The following is an 18,521-nucleotide window of genomic DNA, read 5'->3' as shown; positions in this document are numbered from 1 at the left end:
TTGACTTTGCTGTAAAGATTCCTGTGTTTTGTTAAAATCCCAGTGTTTGAGCCAGGAATTCAAGGCTCTCTGTGCTCTTGCTCCGGCCTTTCTTCCCAGCTTCTCTCCCATTGTCATAAGCCCAGGAATAAGCCCCACGCTCTTCCCTGTGTCCATTCTCAGACTTCGCATTGCCTCTTCCCTCCAAAAGCCCCCGTCTTTCAAGACCAGTGAAATCATCTCACTGGGAAGCTGTCTCCGAATTCCCACGGCTCTCCATATTTCTGGCTCTTACCATCTGGCTCTTACTACCTTGCACTGTAGTTGTTTGGGCTCTTGTCTGAGGTGGTCCCGTGCCCACTATATCCAGATTTAAAGTTAGTTAACATAAAATACCCATATGTGCCAGGGCTACTGGTTTTACTGGTATTATTTACTTGTTCGGATATTGAATTACCCAGACACGCAGGTTAAATTGCCCAAGAGGCTGCAGGCGTTAAGACTTGCCTAACTCGCTCGGCACTATGCAGAGCCAGAGTTTGCGTCCGGATCCGAGTCCCTGCACTTAGGTGATCGCAAACGCCGGGTCTTCCCATGCTGGCCTCGCTCGTCTGCCACCGTCCTCTCCCTCTGAATCAAGGTGCTTTAGGAGTCCCAGCCCACACAAGTCAACTGGAGTCAGCCCCGGGAGAGACTTATCCGTCACCCCTAAATTATTACCAAGTCTCCGTTTGCTTGAGGTGCAGGTGCTTCTCATCTCACGCACCCCTGAAGCTGCTAGCACAGGGCTTCCTGAGTAGTGAATTAATAGTTTCTCAATACATAATTAAACATTCCATCAGCACTGGGAGTGAGGGAGAGCCACCTGGGAGAGGTGGTCCGGGAGAGACAGAAGTAGAAGATGACTTATACCCAGAGTGGGACCTATGAAGGTAGCTTCATTTTACACTGGGGAGGCGGGGGGCTTTGGGGTGAAGGTAAAGGGGAACTGCGAATGTGCCCTTGGGCGGCCTTACCAAGGCCCACACAGCTGCTTTGTGGGAACGAGGAGGAGAGAAGTAAAGACCAGGAGGGCTTGGGTAGGTGGGGAAAGGCGGAGGGGAAGGGAAAGTGGCAGGCGCTCTCTTCCTTGTTCAGACGTGGGGAGAGGCGCTGAAGCTGCCAAGAAGTCCCTGGGCTTGAGGTGCAGAAGCTGAAGGCTGAGGAAGACCACTCCAGCCCAGACTTGACCTTGGAAGTCAGCAGCGCCAGCACCTGCATGGGGAGCACCCCACCAGAGGAGAGAGCTTGATACCAGCCGGGCAGCCCTCCAGGGCACCTTTAGAAGAGAAAGAGTGTTGGTCTGCTAGGGCTGCCGTGACAGGGTACTCCAGACTGGCTGGCTCCCACAACAGAAACTGATCCTCTCACAGTTCTGGAAGCTGGAAGCCTGAGGTCAGGGTGTCAGCAGGGTTGAAGCCCCTTTCTGAGGCTTGTGAGGGTCTATTCCATGCCTCTCTTACAGCTTCTGGTGGTTTGCTGGCAGTCTTTAGCATTCCTTGGCTTCTGGAACCTGCCTTCATCTTCGCATAGCACCCTCCTGTGTGTGTGTCTGTGTCCACAGTCCCCTTTTATAAGGACACCAGTCATACCGGATTAGGGACCCACCCTATTTCTGTATAACCTCGTCTTGTCAGGTGGGGTTTTTGACAGGTGTTGTCCTGGTTCTTTGGCTCCTGCTTGGAAAAACTGCTAGCAAGGCCAGTGTGACAGAGTGATGACAGACACGTAACACTTCCACACAAGCAGCTTTTATTGCAAAGCAAAAGTAAGTTTCAGAGAGAGGAATGTTTCTGTCCCATTAATGGAGACGACCCTGAGTTTAAAGACAGAGTGTAGAAAGAATAAAACACTCTCAAAGTCAGTAGAGAGTGGATTGCTCCAAAAAGGACCAGCATCATTCCAGGGTTAGGGTCTGTCCTTTATGCTAATCCCTAATAATATGTTAAGCTGGGGATGGAATATTCATGTCTTTTCGGGAAAGTAGGTGGAGATTCCCAGAATCATGTACCCTCCTATTTTCTGTCCCTGTATGGCTGGCTCTGGAGCTGTCATGGCACTAGAGGATGTGAGTTTTACTATGTTAATGAGGGAAAGGTTACCTTTGGTCATAAGCCCCTAGCTTCTGCGATGCTCCCAGTCAGGAAAAGTCCCTAACTTCAAATTGTTGTGGTGGCTTCTTTTCTCTGCTTTTATTGATCCCGACCCTCGGCCCTTGACCACATCCCCCATCACCTGCCCTGCCACCTGCATGCCCTCATCCCTACCTAACAATCTTAACTAGTTGCATCTGCAAAGACCTTATTTCCAATAAGGTCACATGCTGATGTACCGGAGGTTATGGATTTGAGTTCAACATATGAATTTGAGAGGGACACAGTTCAACCCATAAAAGAAGAATCTCAAAAACCTTGATTGTAGCCAGTGACTTGGTCCTCAATAGAGTAATGAAATTGGATCTCTAAATACTCTTGAATGATCTCCAAAATACCTGTTTCAGAGCACTCTCTCCTTCTGTTATCAAGAGCAGTGTTTAGAAGAGTACCTGGTCCATAGTAGACACTCAGTACTTGCTGAACAAATGTGGCCTTATGCAATGTGGGGCCCCTCTTTCTTCAGACTTGACTCCCTGCCTGCCCTCCCTGGTCCTCCTCTCTGTTTTCCACCATCACCCTTTTAAAAGTTGGAGTTCCAAGTTTGTTTTCTCTCAGCTGACATGCTCTCCCTAAGCTCTGGTCTGTCTCATCTCATCTCTGGGATGTGGCTGTCACCTACCAACCTACAATTTCCAACTCCATCTTTGGCTCTGACATCTCTCCCCTGGTATACACTAGGATTGCTAGATGAAATAGAGGACACTCAGTTAAATTTAAATTTCAACATGTAATCATTAGGTCACCAAATACGAAATGTCTGATTTCAAATTAAGTGTAGTTCATTATATTTCAAACAAAAGGAAGTACAATTAGTATGTGCCTAAACTATCAACACAGTTTTGCCATCTTAATGGTAGTTTGTTTATACCAGCAGCAAAGAAGCCTGGAGAGTGAATGGCAATGAAATCTCGAAAGGCGTTTTTCACAACTTGTTGAGAATTGAGTATTTTTCCTTGCAAGAAGTGGTCCAAAGGCTGGGCATGGTGGCTCATGCCTATAATCCTAGCATTTTGGGAGGCTAAGGCAGGAGGATCACTTGAGGTCAGGAGTTCGAGACCAGCCTCAGCAAGAGCAAGATCCCGTCTCTACTGAAAAAATAGAAAGAAATTAGGCAGCCAACTAAAATAGGAAAAAAAAAAATTAGCCAGGCATGGTGACACATGGCTGTAGTCCCAGCTACTCAGGAGGCTGAGGCAGGAGGATCCCTTGAGCCCAAGAGTTTGAGGTTGCTGTGAGCTAAGTTGATGTCACAGCATTCTAGCCCTGGCAATAGAGTGAGACTCTGTCTCAAAAAAAAAAAGGAAGTGGTACAAAGCCTGCAAGAAGTGGTAGTCAGTTGGTGCAAGGTCTGGTGAATATAGGGGATGACAGAGTTTCCAAGTCCAGCTGCTGTACTATGAGCAGCGTTGTTTTTCGTGACATGTGGTTGAGCGTTGTCTTATAAGAGGGTTGGCCTGTCTCTATTGACCAATCTTGGCTGCTTAATCATAAGCATCCTCATCATTTTGTCCAACTGGTTGCAGTGGACGTGTGCTGTAGTTGACTGACCAGGTTTTCTGAAGCTGTAGTGGATAATACCATTGCTGAACCACCAGACACCATTAGCTTTTTTTGATGAATATTTGGTTTTGGACTGTGTTTCAGCACTTCATCTTTATTTTTGCCCTGTGAGATGACACCACATATTTGACTTTCTCTTACAGCACACACTCACTCATTGGCTCATTTATTATCTCTAGGATCTTTCTAGATGTTTTGGTCACATAAATAACAGTGATAATTGATAGGTTGCCTTGGTTGGATAATTAGCAGTAGTGATGCTGGTGGTGATAATGATAGCTACCATTTACCTAATGCTTATGTACGTGGATCCTTATTGTATATTTTATATTTTATATACATTACCTGATTGAAGCCTCACAACAATTCTAGGAGGTTGGTATTATTTACCCTTTTACTTTGCCTCTAGAGGTTTGCTATCTTGCTCTGAACCTCATGGCTGTGAGCAGTGGAGTTGAGAGGGAAGCTCTAGTTTGACCCCTAACCCTAGGATTCTATGCACTAGTTTCATCAATCTAGTTGGTATATGAACAAGCCCTTTATTGTTCTTTTCTCAGCTTTGGGTGATTTTTTTTTTTAGCCATTTTGTTTCACCTTCAAAAATACAAGAGAAAGTAAAAAAATCAAATCAACCACTTTTGCTACCTATTACTAACTCCTCCAAAATGTTGGTGAGAAAGTGGCTGAAGTCAACATCGATGTAGGCTCCAAAATTATCTGTTGATGTCACAAGTGTGTGATCTGCGCACTTCCTTATGTACCATGTGAACTTCCCCATGTCCTCCAGGAATGTTTCGCCCTCTGTGTTTCAAAGAACAGTCGTATTCATTTGAGTCTTGTGAGAAACAGAAGTGCTGGATTTACAGAGCGTTGGGGTCTGCGGTGTAGTGAGGAGCACTGGAGAGGGCAAATCAGCAATTTCAGATCAGTGAGAGTGTGGGTGAAAATACTGCCTTTCCCTTAATTCAACAGTTGTTATTGTTGGTTGTAAATTAACAAGCTCTCACCCGTATGTCTCCGCCACTGTTGATTCCACGTTCATTGGTTAAATGCAGCGTCTATGATGTGGGTTCTTCTATGAAGGGTTTAACCTCACCAGGGCTGGGTCCTCAGGGCAAACGCTTCTAGTTGAAATAAATGTTCTTGAGTGGCTCGCCTGCGTGTCTCCATACACGGTCGGCTTTGAAGTTTGCGTGCCTTTTCAAACACATCAGCAGGACCATGGTGTATTTTATGAGAGTGACCTTTTTCTTTGTGGTCTGTGGCTTAGCAGGCGCTCTTGTTCTATAACAAATGAAGAATGAGGACAGGCGAAAGGACTTTCTTCATGGCTGCTTGTCTCAGGATGTGAATAGGCATCTAGGGCAGCTGAAAACCTTGTGTCCACACAGCAGGCCTGAGTGCCAAATCTCCCTTATATGGCGTCATTGTCCTCTACTCTGGGTACATTTTAGTGTTTGGTATAGAAAACTGGTATGGGTGAACTAACTTTTTCTACTGCTACATCCAGATATTCCAGTTGACATTGTAATATGATGTAAAAATAGTTTTTATTTGGTGAGCTCATCAATTAGCAACTACCTTGAGTGGCTTTGTTGAGAAGAATACAGAGGCTTCAAACAGGTTCAATGAGAAAGAATGCTGTAGTTGATTAGTGATGTCTGCCTGGGCACGGGTATGGGGAACTCATTGTGTGTGCTAACTTTTACCTAGCACCCGTATATTGCTCTTACTATGTTCTCAGTGCTTTACATACATTAATTAATCTAATCCTCTCAACAATATGTAATAGTTATTATTTTACAGATGAGGAAAATAAGACATACAGAGTTCAATTAACTTGCTCAAGATTACATAACTAGGAAGTGGCAGAGGGAGGATTTAAATTCAAGGAGTCTGGCTTCACAGTTTGGATTCTGAACCACTATGTCAAACTGCCTCTCTGTGTATGTATTTTCCTGTTTCGGTCAAGAAAGACTACCTAGGTCAGCCCAGTTCAAATTGGCCTCACATTATTCCCGGACGTAGGATGCAAGAGGGAGTCTTCTCTACCATGATGCTTACTAGACAAGAGCTTCACGGGACTCAACTGGCTGATAAGGATTTAGATTCCTGACCTTGCAAAATGAGATGGATTTTTCGAACAGAGAAAGAGGAAATCCTAAGGATGAATAGGCAATCAGAGCACATGTTGGTGACAGTTTAACCCAGGTGTCTGAAATGCATAATATCTGAGGGAGACGGGGAAGCTGAAGACAACGGTACAGTGTCAGGAGTTCCAAGCCCATGGGCTGGCCTTACCTGGGCCACTATTCACCACTTACCTGACCCCCCTTTTAAAGCAACCATTTATTAAGCACTACACACTTAACCTGAATTATTTCATCTTATCCTCACAACAGCCCTAGGAGATAGAGATTTCTCTGCATTACAAAGATGAGGAAACTAAGATTCAAGGAGTTTAAGTAAATTTTCTTTGACTCTAAGGTCCCTTTCAATGGAATCAGACAATTTCAACATTTGTTGTCGTTTGTTGTCATCGCTGGTCCTGAATCCTATGTGAAGTGAAATCCCAGTAAGCAAAACAGACGGCAGCAGCAGGGGCCCAGAAGTCCGCTTACCCGGCTCTTCCTCCTGTCCCACAGCCACCCTCAGACTCTAGTGCTCTTCAGACCGCGTTCGGGAAACCGCTAACAGTCCCCTGCAGTTGGGCAGCTTGAAATGCCCCTGCCGCGCTGTGGTGGACTGTGGCTGATGTCTCCTCTTACTGGAAGACTTCCTGCCTGTGGGCACCTCGGGGCATCCCCAGCCACTTGCGCCCAGACTCTGCTGTTGACTCCTACCGGAAGATGCAGAAGGAAGCACGTCTTCCGTGCCTACGGGTTTTCTAGATTCCTCTAGCACTAAGGCTCTTGTTTTCAAATTTCTCTTTAATTGTTACGTAATATACTATTATTTTTAAAAAGATTTTCTCAACTCTTATTCTCCCTTAGGTTGTCCGTGTTAACTTTGACATGGTTCTTTCCACACCTTTCTTGTTTTTATACGCATATGGATGTTATTTAAAGAAATGAGATCCCATTGAAGAAATAGGATCACCACATATAAATTAAACTTACGATTTCCTATAGTACATACACACCAAAAACCTGATGCTTTCATATAAGACCTTGCCACATTGGCTATTGGAAGTCTAAGGTCTTATATTTTTTGGTTCACTTCTACCCAATGTAGAGGATGGCATATATTTGTTTCTTTGGGTTAAAAACTAAGTCAGGGGGGAGTATGTGATATTTTATTTTACTCAGTTTATTAAATAAAGGTAATTTATACGAGAAGGGCTAGTGCAGCGTCAGTGGAGGTACGTGTACTTATTAAAGGTTAAATCTGAAGATATGCTATACTTTGGTAAGTAAAAATGGACGGAGAAAAGAGAAGGAATATTAGTGTGCCCGGACTGGTTTTTATTTAATGTATTTTAAAAGTGAGATTATTAGCTTTTTGTAGATGTCTAAGGGAAATTGGAAGAAAAGGCATTATTTTCTCATCACACACATGCTTCTACGGATCGGCTGCCTAGGATTCAAATAAAGCCAAACCACAGCAGGGTTACATAAGATATTCACTCTTCAGATAACAATAGGTTATCACTTTCCTTTTGAACTGCTCGCCAATGAACGCAACCCCCCTCCTCCTAAGAGTGTCAATCAGTCCCTTCTCCAGTTTGGGCTGATTGGTAAAGCATTAGCCTGCTCTTAACCGACAAGGAGAATGGCTGCACTCCAGCTACTTGTCAGGTGGTTTAACCTCCACCTCCCTGACATTCAGAATCCGTCAAAAACCTAGTTGACGGAAACAATAGTTATGCACAGGTGTCTAAAGAATCATCAGTGCATCTGCCCTCTCCTTTGAAATTCAAGTTCTATCCATGAATCTAAGAAAGCTGTGTGCATGTACTAGGTCATATTGTGCCATAAGCCCAGAAATATTTTTGCCAAATTATACTTTGAGGTCATCCAAAGTCCTCAAATCAGAGCACTCATACCCTAGATTAAGGAAATCGTAAAAAGAACATTGTTAGATTAGTGTTTGGAGTCAGGAAGCCTTGAGTTTTAATTCTAGCTCTGCCATCTATTGGCTATAAGACTTCAGAGGACTCATATAACTCCTCTGAGGAACAGCTCCTAGCTCATAGGCTGTTTGTAGAATTAAATGAGAGAATCTATATTAAGTGTTGACAGTACAGTACTGAACACATGGTCTTACTGGAGCAGCCATTATTTTAACCAGTGCCTTCTAGGTCTTCTGTGAAGCATAAAGACTGATGTCCAAACTCACTGAATGTTCTGTTCAAGTCCTACTTGCCTCCTCACCACCTCTGGGAAAACCTAGTTAATGCCTTCTCTGAACCCAAGCTTCATTTATTTAGTTATTTTTTTGAGACAGAGTCTTGCTCTGTTACCTTGGCTAGAGTGCAGTGGCATTATCATAGCTCACTGCAACCTCAAACTCCTGGGCTCAAGCAATCCTCCTGCCTCAACCTCCCAAGTAGCTGGGACTATAGGCACAAGCCACGATGCCCAGCTAATTTTTCTATTTTTGGTAGAGACGGGGTCTTGCTCTTGCTCTGGCTGGTCTCGAACTCATGACCTCAAGCGATTCTCCTGCCTCGGGCTCCCAGAATGCTAGGATTATAGGCGTGAGCCACTGTGCCTGGCCTAAACCTAAGCTTTAGAAGAGAAGCCTACGTAAAAAAAAGTAGGTGCTGTCTTTGGGTAACTTCTGCCTATTACACAAATTAATCTCTGAACAAATTATACTGCCACATCTGAAAAAGAGTTTTTAGACCTGTCAAGTGTTGTGCAAAAGCGCAGGACATAACTCAGGGCTTCACTGTCTAATTTCGTGCTAGGCTGGCAGAACAAGCAGCAGCATTTTGCATGTAGGCTTCAGAGGTTGCCCTGAAAATTGTACAGACTAGAACACATACAAGCACTGTTTTAATTGTTATTTTTAGCAGATGTATTTTTTAGAAAGGAAGCAGAGAGGCACAAGGGAGGAGACCCTTCCTATCAGTCTAATCCCACCTGTGAGCTGCCGGCTTTCAACGCGCTCAGCGGGTGTGAGGATAGGGGTGCATTGGACCTCAGGTCTCCACCCTTGTTTTGACCAGAGATACTCGACATTTATCTGGTTTATATACCCAGTTAGAAGAAGGAGTTCTGCTACTCAAAGCAAGTAAAGGTTTTGAAAAATCACTGAACTTGTTGATCTCTAGGGTCTGCGATGCTGTGAACGCAGCTGAATCTGCTGAGAACAGGTGGTGACCTTTCTCTTACATGCTGTCCCAACAAGTTTCTCTCTTAGATGCCAGCAAGTGCTAGCTGCGGCCCCAGCCATCGGCTCAGAACCCAAAGATGTAGCAACAAAACTGACCCTTCCAGGATGTGCATGGCTCCTCGGGAAACAGGAGTCGATGGTGCAATGCCTCCTACCCTGGCTTTGGGGATCCTTCTCCCTTGCCTTTGCTTTTCTTTATTAAAATTTTTTTATCCTAAACTTGCCTTGGGATGCATGTGTTTGAGGTAAATGAATCAGGACACAGACGGGCAGTCTCACCCTTTCTCTTTTGGCGTCCTTCACTGCTGCTTTGGCATTTCCCATACTAGCCAAGTGAAGCCCACAAGTCTAGAATCTAAGCACTAGCTCCAAAGTCACAGGAAATGAAATTAATTAATCCATCTGTTAATCTCAGCAGTCTTCCATCCAACAAGCATTTTCTGTGTACCTGTTCTGTGTGAGACACCAGACTGGGTGCGAGGCAGACAGTCATAGATGGGCATAGACAGTGTCCTTAAGTATATGGGCTCCTGGGGGGTCCAGATCAGAAATACATAAAATATATAATTTCTTTTCTTTTCTTTTTTCTTTTTTTTTTTTTTTTTTTTGAGACAGAGTCTCACTCTGTAGCCCTGGCTGGAGTGCAGTGTCAACAGCCTAGCTCACAGCAACCTCAAACTCCTGGGCTCAAGCAGCCCTCCTGCCTCAGTCTCCCAAGTAGCTGGGACTACAGGTGCGCACCACCAAGCCCAGATGATTTTTTCTATTTTTTGTAGAGACGGGGTCTCATTCTTGCTCAGGCTGGTCTCGAACTCCTGGCCTCAAGCAATCTTCCTGCTTTGGCCTCCCAAAGTGCTAGGATTACAGGCGTGAGCCATTGCCCAGCACCATAAATATATAATTTCTTACAATGGGATCAGGGAATCTTACAATGCTGGGAGCACAGAGAAGGGAACAATTAGTTCTCCCTGGGGAGCTGGAAGAGATTTTATGGTGCTTATAATATAGTAGCTATTCAATAAATATTTATTGAACAAGATAATGTTTGAGGTGAGGGACTTTGGAGCTAGACGGCTTGGAATTGAACACCAGCTCCATCCCTTTATCAGATGTGTGACTTTGGGCAAGTTACTAACTTTTCTGTGCTTCAGTCTTCCTGTGTGAAAAACACAGCCTCCAGAATTGTAAGAAATACATTTCTGCCCGGGCATGGTGGCTCACGCCTGTAATCCTAGCCCTCTAGGGAGGCCGAGGCAGCTGGATGGTTTGAGGTCAGGAGTTCGAGACCAGCCTGAGCAAGAGTGAGACCCCGTCTCTACTAAAAATAGAAAAAAATTATATGGACAGCTAAAAATATATACAGAAAAATTAGCCAGGCATGGTGGCACATGCCTGTAGTCCCAGTTACTGGGGAGGCTGAGGCAGGAGGATCGCTTGAGCCCAGGAGTTTGAGGTTGCTGTGAGCTAAGCTGACGCCATGGCACTCTAGCCCGAGCAACAGAGTGAGACTCTGTCTCAAAAAAAAAAAAAAAGAGAGAAATACATTTCTATTGTTTAAGCCAATGAGTCTATGGTCTATGGTTTTTTGTTGTAGCAGCCTGAACTAAGATAGTACTACTATGAGCATGTTTGTACATATGCTTTCCTGAACACAGGTATGCATTTCTAGGAGTGCCATTGCGGGGTCTACAGAGCGTGCATGTGTTCAACTGTAGTAGATAATGCCAAACATTCTTGCAGAGTGGCTGCATTAAGTTTCACTCACACCAGTGATGTCTATTGCTCCACATCTCTCTACCACTTGTAGTTTACTGACTTTTAAAAATTTATCCAATCTGGAGCATTGGTAACATAATCTCATTGTGATTTTAATCTGCATATCTTTGGTTGAGGACCTTTTCTTAGACTTTTGGCCAGTTGGCCATTCATGTCTGTAAAGGTCCTGCCCAAGCCTTTTGTGTGTATTGTTTTATTGGGTTTTCTGTGTTGCATTTTCTGAGATTTTCTTACTGACCTGAACGAGGTCTTTGAATATTCCGGATTGGAGTCCTTTGTTGGTTTTATGGATTGCAAATATTTCTCTTTGTTGCTTGCTTCTTCACTACCTGGATATCTTTTGACGTATCAAAGTTTCAAGATAGCATAACACACTAATTGTTGCCTTTATGATTATTGCTCTTTGTGTTCTGTTTGAGAAATATTTTCCTTTTTCAAGGCCATGAAGATAGTTTCATATTTTATTTTCTAGAAGCTTTAGTGTTTTACCTTTCTCATTAAAACTACAATCTGCCTGGAATTGATTTTTGTATATGGTGTAAGGTAAGAGGCAGGAGGCATTTTTTTCCCCCATATGGATACCCAGTTGACATGACTCCATTTATCAAAAAGACCGTATCTTTTCCTCTGCTCTACTTTGCCACTTTTATTGTCAATAAAGTATTTTGTTGTCCATAAAGTATGTGTAGCTCTATTTCTGTATTCTTGGTTGTGTTTCTTTGGTTTATTTGTATATCGTTTTACAAACATTACATTGTCTTTATTACTAGATCTTTGTAATAAGTCTAGATGTCTGATACCGTAAGTTCTCTAAATTTGAAATGCTTTACAATTTTGGGGGCAAGGGGCTATTCTTGACCCTTTGTATTTCATATAAAATTTAGAATTGCTTCATTCAGTTTTAACAAAATTACCTGCTGGGATTTTGATTGGCATCATATTTAATCTATAGATCAATTTGAGGATAATTAATATCTTTATGATATTGATCTTCTGGTTCATGAAAACTGACATATTCTTCAATTTATTTAGGATTTCTTTAATTTCTCTCAGTAACATTTTATATTTTTCAGTGTATAGATCTTAAACAGCTTTTATTAGAATTAGCCTTAAATATTTGATTGTCTTGATGCTGATATTTGAAAAATTGATTTGCTAGTTGTGGCTGGTATATAAAAATACAAATGATCTTTTGTTGATCTTATATTCAGAAATCATACTAAATTAACTTACTATTTATAAAAATTTATACATAGATTTCGTGGGTATGGACACAAATCATACCATCTGTAAATAATAACAGCTTTATTTTTTGACTCCTTATCCTTTTACCTTTTATTTCTTTTTATTACTTTATTGCATGTATCACACTGTACTGGCTAGGACCTCCAGCGTAATGTTGATTAGAAGTAGTGATAAGGGCATTCTTACCTTACTCCTGAGCTCAAGTCTCAGCGCTCTGTAGGATTTTTTTCAGATAGTCTTCACCAGGCTAAGGAAACATACTTCTATTTCTAGCTTGCTTAGAGTTTTTATTATATGTGGCTGTTAAATTTTGTGCAATGATTTTTCTGCTTCTATTAAAATGATTATATGATTTTCCCCTTTGTTCTGTTAAGATGGTAAATCACAGCTATTGATTTTCAAATGTTAAATCAACTTTGCATTCTTAGAATAAACCCAGCTCAGCCTTGATGTATATTCTTTCTCATATTCAATTTACTAATACTCTTTTTGCAACTTTGGGAATTTTATATTTATGTTTGTGAGAGACTCTGGCCTGCATTATAATGTGCTTGTTAGGAATTAATATCAAAGTATTGTTGGTCTACTAAAACCAATTGGAAGATGTTTCCTCTTTTTCTATTCTCAGGAAAAATTTATATAAGATTGATGTTGTTTCTTCCTAAAATAGCTTAAATATTTGGAAGAATTCACTGATGAAGCCATCTGGGTCTGAGTTTTCTTTGCACGAAGGATTTTACTATAGATTCAATTACTTTAACAGATATATGCCTGTTCCAATTTTCTTTTTATTACAGGATGGGTGTTGGTAGATTTTGTTTTTCTATTTGTCTAGTCCATCTAAATTTTTTACTTTATTGGCAAAAATTGTTCAATATATCCTCTTATTATATTTTTAATGTCTGCAAGGCATAGAGTGACATTCACTTTTTTTATTATTAAGATTGGCTATTGGAGCATTGCCTTTTTTTTCTTAATTGGGTTATCAAGCAGTTTATACAATTTTTTCATTTTTTCAGAGAATCAACTTTTAATCCTTTGTATTTGTTTTTCTCTCATTAATTTCTGCTCTTTATTATTTTCTACCTTCTCCTTCAATTAGTTTTAATTTCCTCTTCTTTTTCTGATTTAATCTTTCACTTAATTTCCAAACATTTGGTGATATTTTTGTTATTGATGTCTAGCTTAATTCTACAGTGGTCAGAGAACATACTTTATAAAATTTCAATCCTCTGAAATTTTTGAGTCTTGCTTTGTAGTCCAGCATTTGGACACTTTACATAAATGTTTCTTGTGTGTTTGAAAAGTACATATATTCTCAGTGGTTGGGTATAGTATATAAATAAAGTAGGGCAATTTATATCCATTTATATATTTATTTATATCTACTTATATTTATAAATTAGGCCAATTTTATTAGTAATGTCATTCAAATCTTTCTATCTGTATTAACATTTTTGTCTGCTTACTTTATCAATAACTAAGAGAGATATGTTACAATCTCCCACTGTGGCTGGGAATTTTCCTGTTTCCTCTTTTAGTTGAGCCAAATTTTGCTTTATGCGTTTTGAAGATTTGCTTTTGCTCTGCAGGCAGTTAGAATAGGGTTGGATCATCCTAATCCCATAAGCTGACTTGAAGCTGGGTCTTTGTGAGAGCTTGTCTAGTCCCATTCATATCCTTCCTGGTAAAAATTCTGAAAATATTTTAAGATCACTTCTACATTAATAATATTTTTTTAAAACTTATATTTACTGAGTTATTATAAAAGATACAGCTCAGAACAGCCAAGTGGAAGAGCAGCACAGGGCAAGGTATGGGGAGGGGGGCACAAAGCTTCTACACCCTCTCCAGGCACACCCAGCTCTCTAGCACCTTCACCTACCTGGAAACTCATGGAATCTCCACATTCGAGAGTTTGTATAGAGCTTAACTCCAACCCCAACCTCATTTCCTGGAGGTCAGTGGGTGGGACTGAAAGCCTTTTTGGTGACCAGCCCCATCCTGAGGCTATCTAGGGGCCCTACCGTAAGTCATTAGGGTAAACTTAAGTGTGACCAAAAAGGGCTTCTTATGAATAACAAAAGACACTCCTATCACCTAAGAAATTTCAAGGACTCTAGAAGCCTAGTGCCTGGAGCCAGGGACAGATATATTTCCTATTATACAACATCATCTTAACAATAGTGAGTCTTCCAATCCATGAACGCAGGATGTTATCTCCACTTACAGGCATGCCTTGGGGATAGTGTGGGTTCGATTGGAGACCACCACAATAAAGCGAATATTAGCAATACTTCTTGCCTGTCTACTGTGTACGAGGCACTATAATAGGTGCGGAATCTTCTGTGATTCTAGGGGTTATGAACAGAACGCAACTGTCTTTCAGAAGGAATCGTCAGTGCGAAGGTGAGCGCTTCCTATCTGGTCTTCTCGCTTCTCAGGGTTTTTCACTGACTCCATCCTACAGTGTACTGCCAGGTAAGCTTTTCAGAAGCATCCCTTTTATTTCATCAGATGTAAACTCAAAAACTTGCCTTTGTTTCTTAGTGCCTGAAGAATAGAAGTAGATGTCTCTTTCTGCCCAGCCAGGAGGATCTATGAGGTGCTACCTCATATCAGACCATGGGTCTTAACAAAAAGTTTTCCAATCACATATTTGATCTGAATTTAATCTGAGGCCATTTTTAACAGGCAGTTTCCTGGATTCGATCTTTGCTTAAGAACACCTTTTAATTTATCAACCTTTTTCAGGCTAGAAAGAATATTTTGAGCTTTCTATATTTCTCTAAATTCTGCAGGAAAATCGAACAGTTCTTTCTTTAATTAACCTCTCTCGTATATATTATAGGCAGCTAGATGAAACAAATTGATACCTTTAATATTCTGTCTGGAAATTTCCTTAACTACGACTACTAATTAATTAAATACCCTTTCTATTTTCCCTGTGACTGTGGGTGACAGCTTTGGCAAACTTTCTGCAACTATGCAATACAGGTTGCCTTTTCTCTGGGTTCCAATAGTCATTTTCTTAGTGTCTGTCCAGCCTTTGCTAAGAATATTCTCAAGGCCCTTCTGGCTTCTACCTGCCATTTGATTTCCATGACACATATTTTAGGATTTTGTTATGGAAGCATCTGCTCTTTGAAGCAATTTTTACTTTGATTTCTATTGCTGCATAAGAAATTACTCCACAAACTAGAGGCTTAAAACAACAATTTATTATTTCTCATGATTCTTGGGTTGAATGGCTGTTTTTCTGTTTTACATATAGCTCAGCTGTGCCTAGGCAGTTTAATGGACTGGGATCTCCAAAACTGGCTCACTCACATTTTCGGTCCCTTGGTGAGGATGGCATAGGGATTGGGCTCAGCTGAGATGCTGGCGTCGCTGGGCTGTTCTCTCACTCTCCGTGTAGTCCCAGGGCTATTTCCTCTCCACATGATCTTCCCGGCAGGGTAGCTGGATTTCTTTATCAAGTGCACATGGCACCATGTTTCGCATGGCCCGCAGTCTCCCTATGAAGCCTGTATCAGGTCCCAAGGCTCTTGGCTACCCAAGAAAGAGGCAACAGGCACATTGTAAAGAAAATTGCAGTCAGCATTTTTAACCTCTGCTTTGAGAATATTTCTACAGTTTTTCAAGATTACTTGGAACATTGCTGACTCCTCTCAGTTGCATATATTTGAGACGTTTTCTAAAAGTACTTCCACTTCCTGAAAGTGAGCGGAAAAAAGGATGAGAAGGGAGAGGAAATGGGAATCTGTTGAAACGAATTGGTTTGCAATCCTAGGAAAACGTTTGGTGTAGTGGAGTGGTTACGACCATTCACTAAATAACACTTCGGTGTTTTCTCTGGATTTTAGGATATCTTGTACTTATATAGGTCTTCTTTTTAACCTGGCAAATCACTTTAACCTTTTAACATCCCCCTGCCTCCCTCTCTGATACTCTCTTGCACCTGTTTGCTCCCCTGTGCTCAGGCCGTGCTGGCCTTCTGTCTGTTTCTCAAGCGTGGCAAGCTCACTGCTGACCTTTGGTATCAGATTCTTCTGCCAAAACCCGTATTCTCAGAGAGGCTTCTCTGACCACCTATTTAAATGAGCCCTTTCCAGCCCCCTACCAGACAGTCACTATCCCATTACCGCTTTTTAGTTTCTCAGTAGCAACCACCGATCTCTGAAATTATATGTTTACTTATATCCATCCTATCTCACTCCAACTTCCAAATATAAGCTCCATGGGATCAGGACCATGTCAGTCGGAGCCTCCTTGCTTAGCCAGCATCTGGCATAGAGGTGAAGTGCGATTCAAATACTTGTTGGCTGAATGAATGAATACGTGGGTGAGCCACCTCACAGGGGTCCCATTCATCTCAGAAGCCAGAATCTATTTGCCTAGATTCTGCATAATCTGGTTTCATGGATAACACTCACTGAAAGTCGACAGCCTTTGAATTAAGATGGTATTTCATTAATGTAGACTCAATTGCAAGGCCCAACCCATTTCAAGTTTTCAAGACCCAAGTCCATTGCCTTTACTGCAATTCAGGGACTATTTCAACATCATAATCTGTATCAGTCAACTCATCAGAGTTCAGATATTTCGTCCTGATGTGGGTTCCATAACAGTGGGTAGCTTATTCCCATGATCAGCTTTTTAACGTATGATTCCGTTTGGAAACAAACATAAAAGGACTCAGGAAAACCATCTTCCACAGAAGCACATAAGCTTGCAAGTCATGGTTCAAAACATCTATCCATTGCCCAACGGATGATTTGTAATTACAGATTACACATTTGGTAAATAGGTCTTTGTGGGCCCTTTGAAACTTGTTCTATTAGGGTAACAGATAATTAGGGTCTTTTATATAGCTACACCATAACTTCTCCGTTGGAGCAATTAAAGTTTGCAGAATGGATCCCCAGCTCTGCTGGTTTTTTTGATGCATCCCTGCAGCTGCTATTAGAGCTAGTGAGAGTGGCAGGGAGGGGCTCGCCCTGTTGTTGAGGGAGGGAGCTGCTCAGCAGTCAAGGCAGACCCCAGCAGCAGCAACCAGGGTGAGAGGGAGCTGGGGGGAGAGAATTGGTTCCACAGTCCTAGAGGCTGCCCCAGCTGCCCGCAGCCAGCCCTGGGCACAGTGTAAATTGCTGCCGCTTCCCACCAGGTGTGGCCTCCCAGCCTGAGCAGTGTCAGCCTCAGCACTTTCTTCTCCGGGCAAGTCACACGATTTTCAGATTTCAGCTCCAAGCCTCTGTTCCCAGGCTGGTGCTGTGTCAACACTACCTTCTCTTCTGTCCTTTACGACTCCTACATTGAGAAGTACTTTCAGATCCTCATCACAAAGTTCTAGTCATCATTCAGACCCAGAAGCAACATCCTGGTTTAGAAGCTGTGCTCTGGAGTCTGACAGTTCTGGGTTTGAATTCGGGGTCTGGCATCTACCAGCTGAGCGACCTTGGGAAAATTACTTAACCTCTCTGTAGACCAAGATGTTAGTAGTAGCCAACTTTTAATGAACACTTGCTAAGTGCCAGGTACCATGCTGAGTATTTACAAACATTTTTCTCCTTTAAAAAACATAAGAAAATTGGTTTTTAGAAAGTTTTTATTTCCATTTTGGAGATGACAGAAATGCCCTGGGAGTTAAAATAACTTACCTGAAGCCAAAAACTTTCTGAGTGGTAGAGCCAAGGGTTGAACTGAGGTCCAGCTCATGTGCTCAACCGTTATGTTCTCCCGTCTCTTGACAGCATCCATCTCATAGGGTTATTGTTTGAATTTGATAAGATAATGTTCATAAAGCACTGAGCACAAAGCACAAAATGTTCAATAAACATGAGCATTATTAATTATTGGTATTCATCTTCTCTTCCTGCAGAGCTTTCCTTGTCCCCTCCCTGGCCAACTCAGTGGCCCCTTTTTCTGGGCTCCTATCCCATCTGTCCCTTTTGTCTTCTATAACATTTGAACTCTAATGATTTGTTTACCTATCTGTCTCACTGGACTGCCAGCTCCTCAAGGGAAGAATTTTGCCTTATTCATTTGCCAAGTGCAATGTTAGGCACAGTGGAGGAGCTCAAGGAAAATATTTTGAATAAAGAACAGTGAGAAAGTGAACTTTCTAATTCATGGATACAGAAGGACCCAAAGTCCCAAGAGGCACAGCCTGTTTGGAACCAGCTGGAAGAGCAGCATGGCTGGAAAATAAGAGGCGGGTAGAGGTGGGCAGTTGGTCGGGGGGGAGGGAGGAAGAATTCCAAGAGACGATGCTGGTGAGGACGCAGCCCTCATGGGCCATGTTACCATGTGGACTTCACCACAAGAACCAAGTGCTTTAAGCCGGGAGTTGCACGATCAGAGCTGTTTCAGAAACGTCACTCTGGGTGAAGTGTGAATGGACTGGGGGAGACATGGAGCAGGGAG

Source organism: Eulemur rufifrons, chromosome 24 (genome assembly GCF_041146395.1).
Source record: "Eulemur rufifrons isolate Redbay chromosome 24, OSU_ERuf_1, whole genome shotgun sequence".
NCBI lineage: Eukaryota > Metazoa > Chordata > Mammalia > Primates > Lemuridae > Eulemur > Eulemur rufifrons.
Note: the sequence above shows the minus strand (reverse complement) of the source record.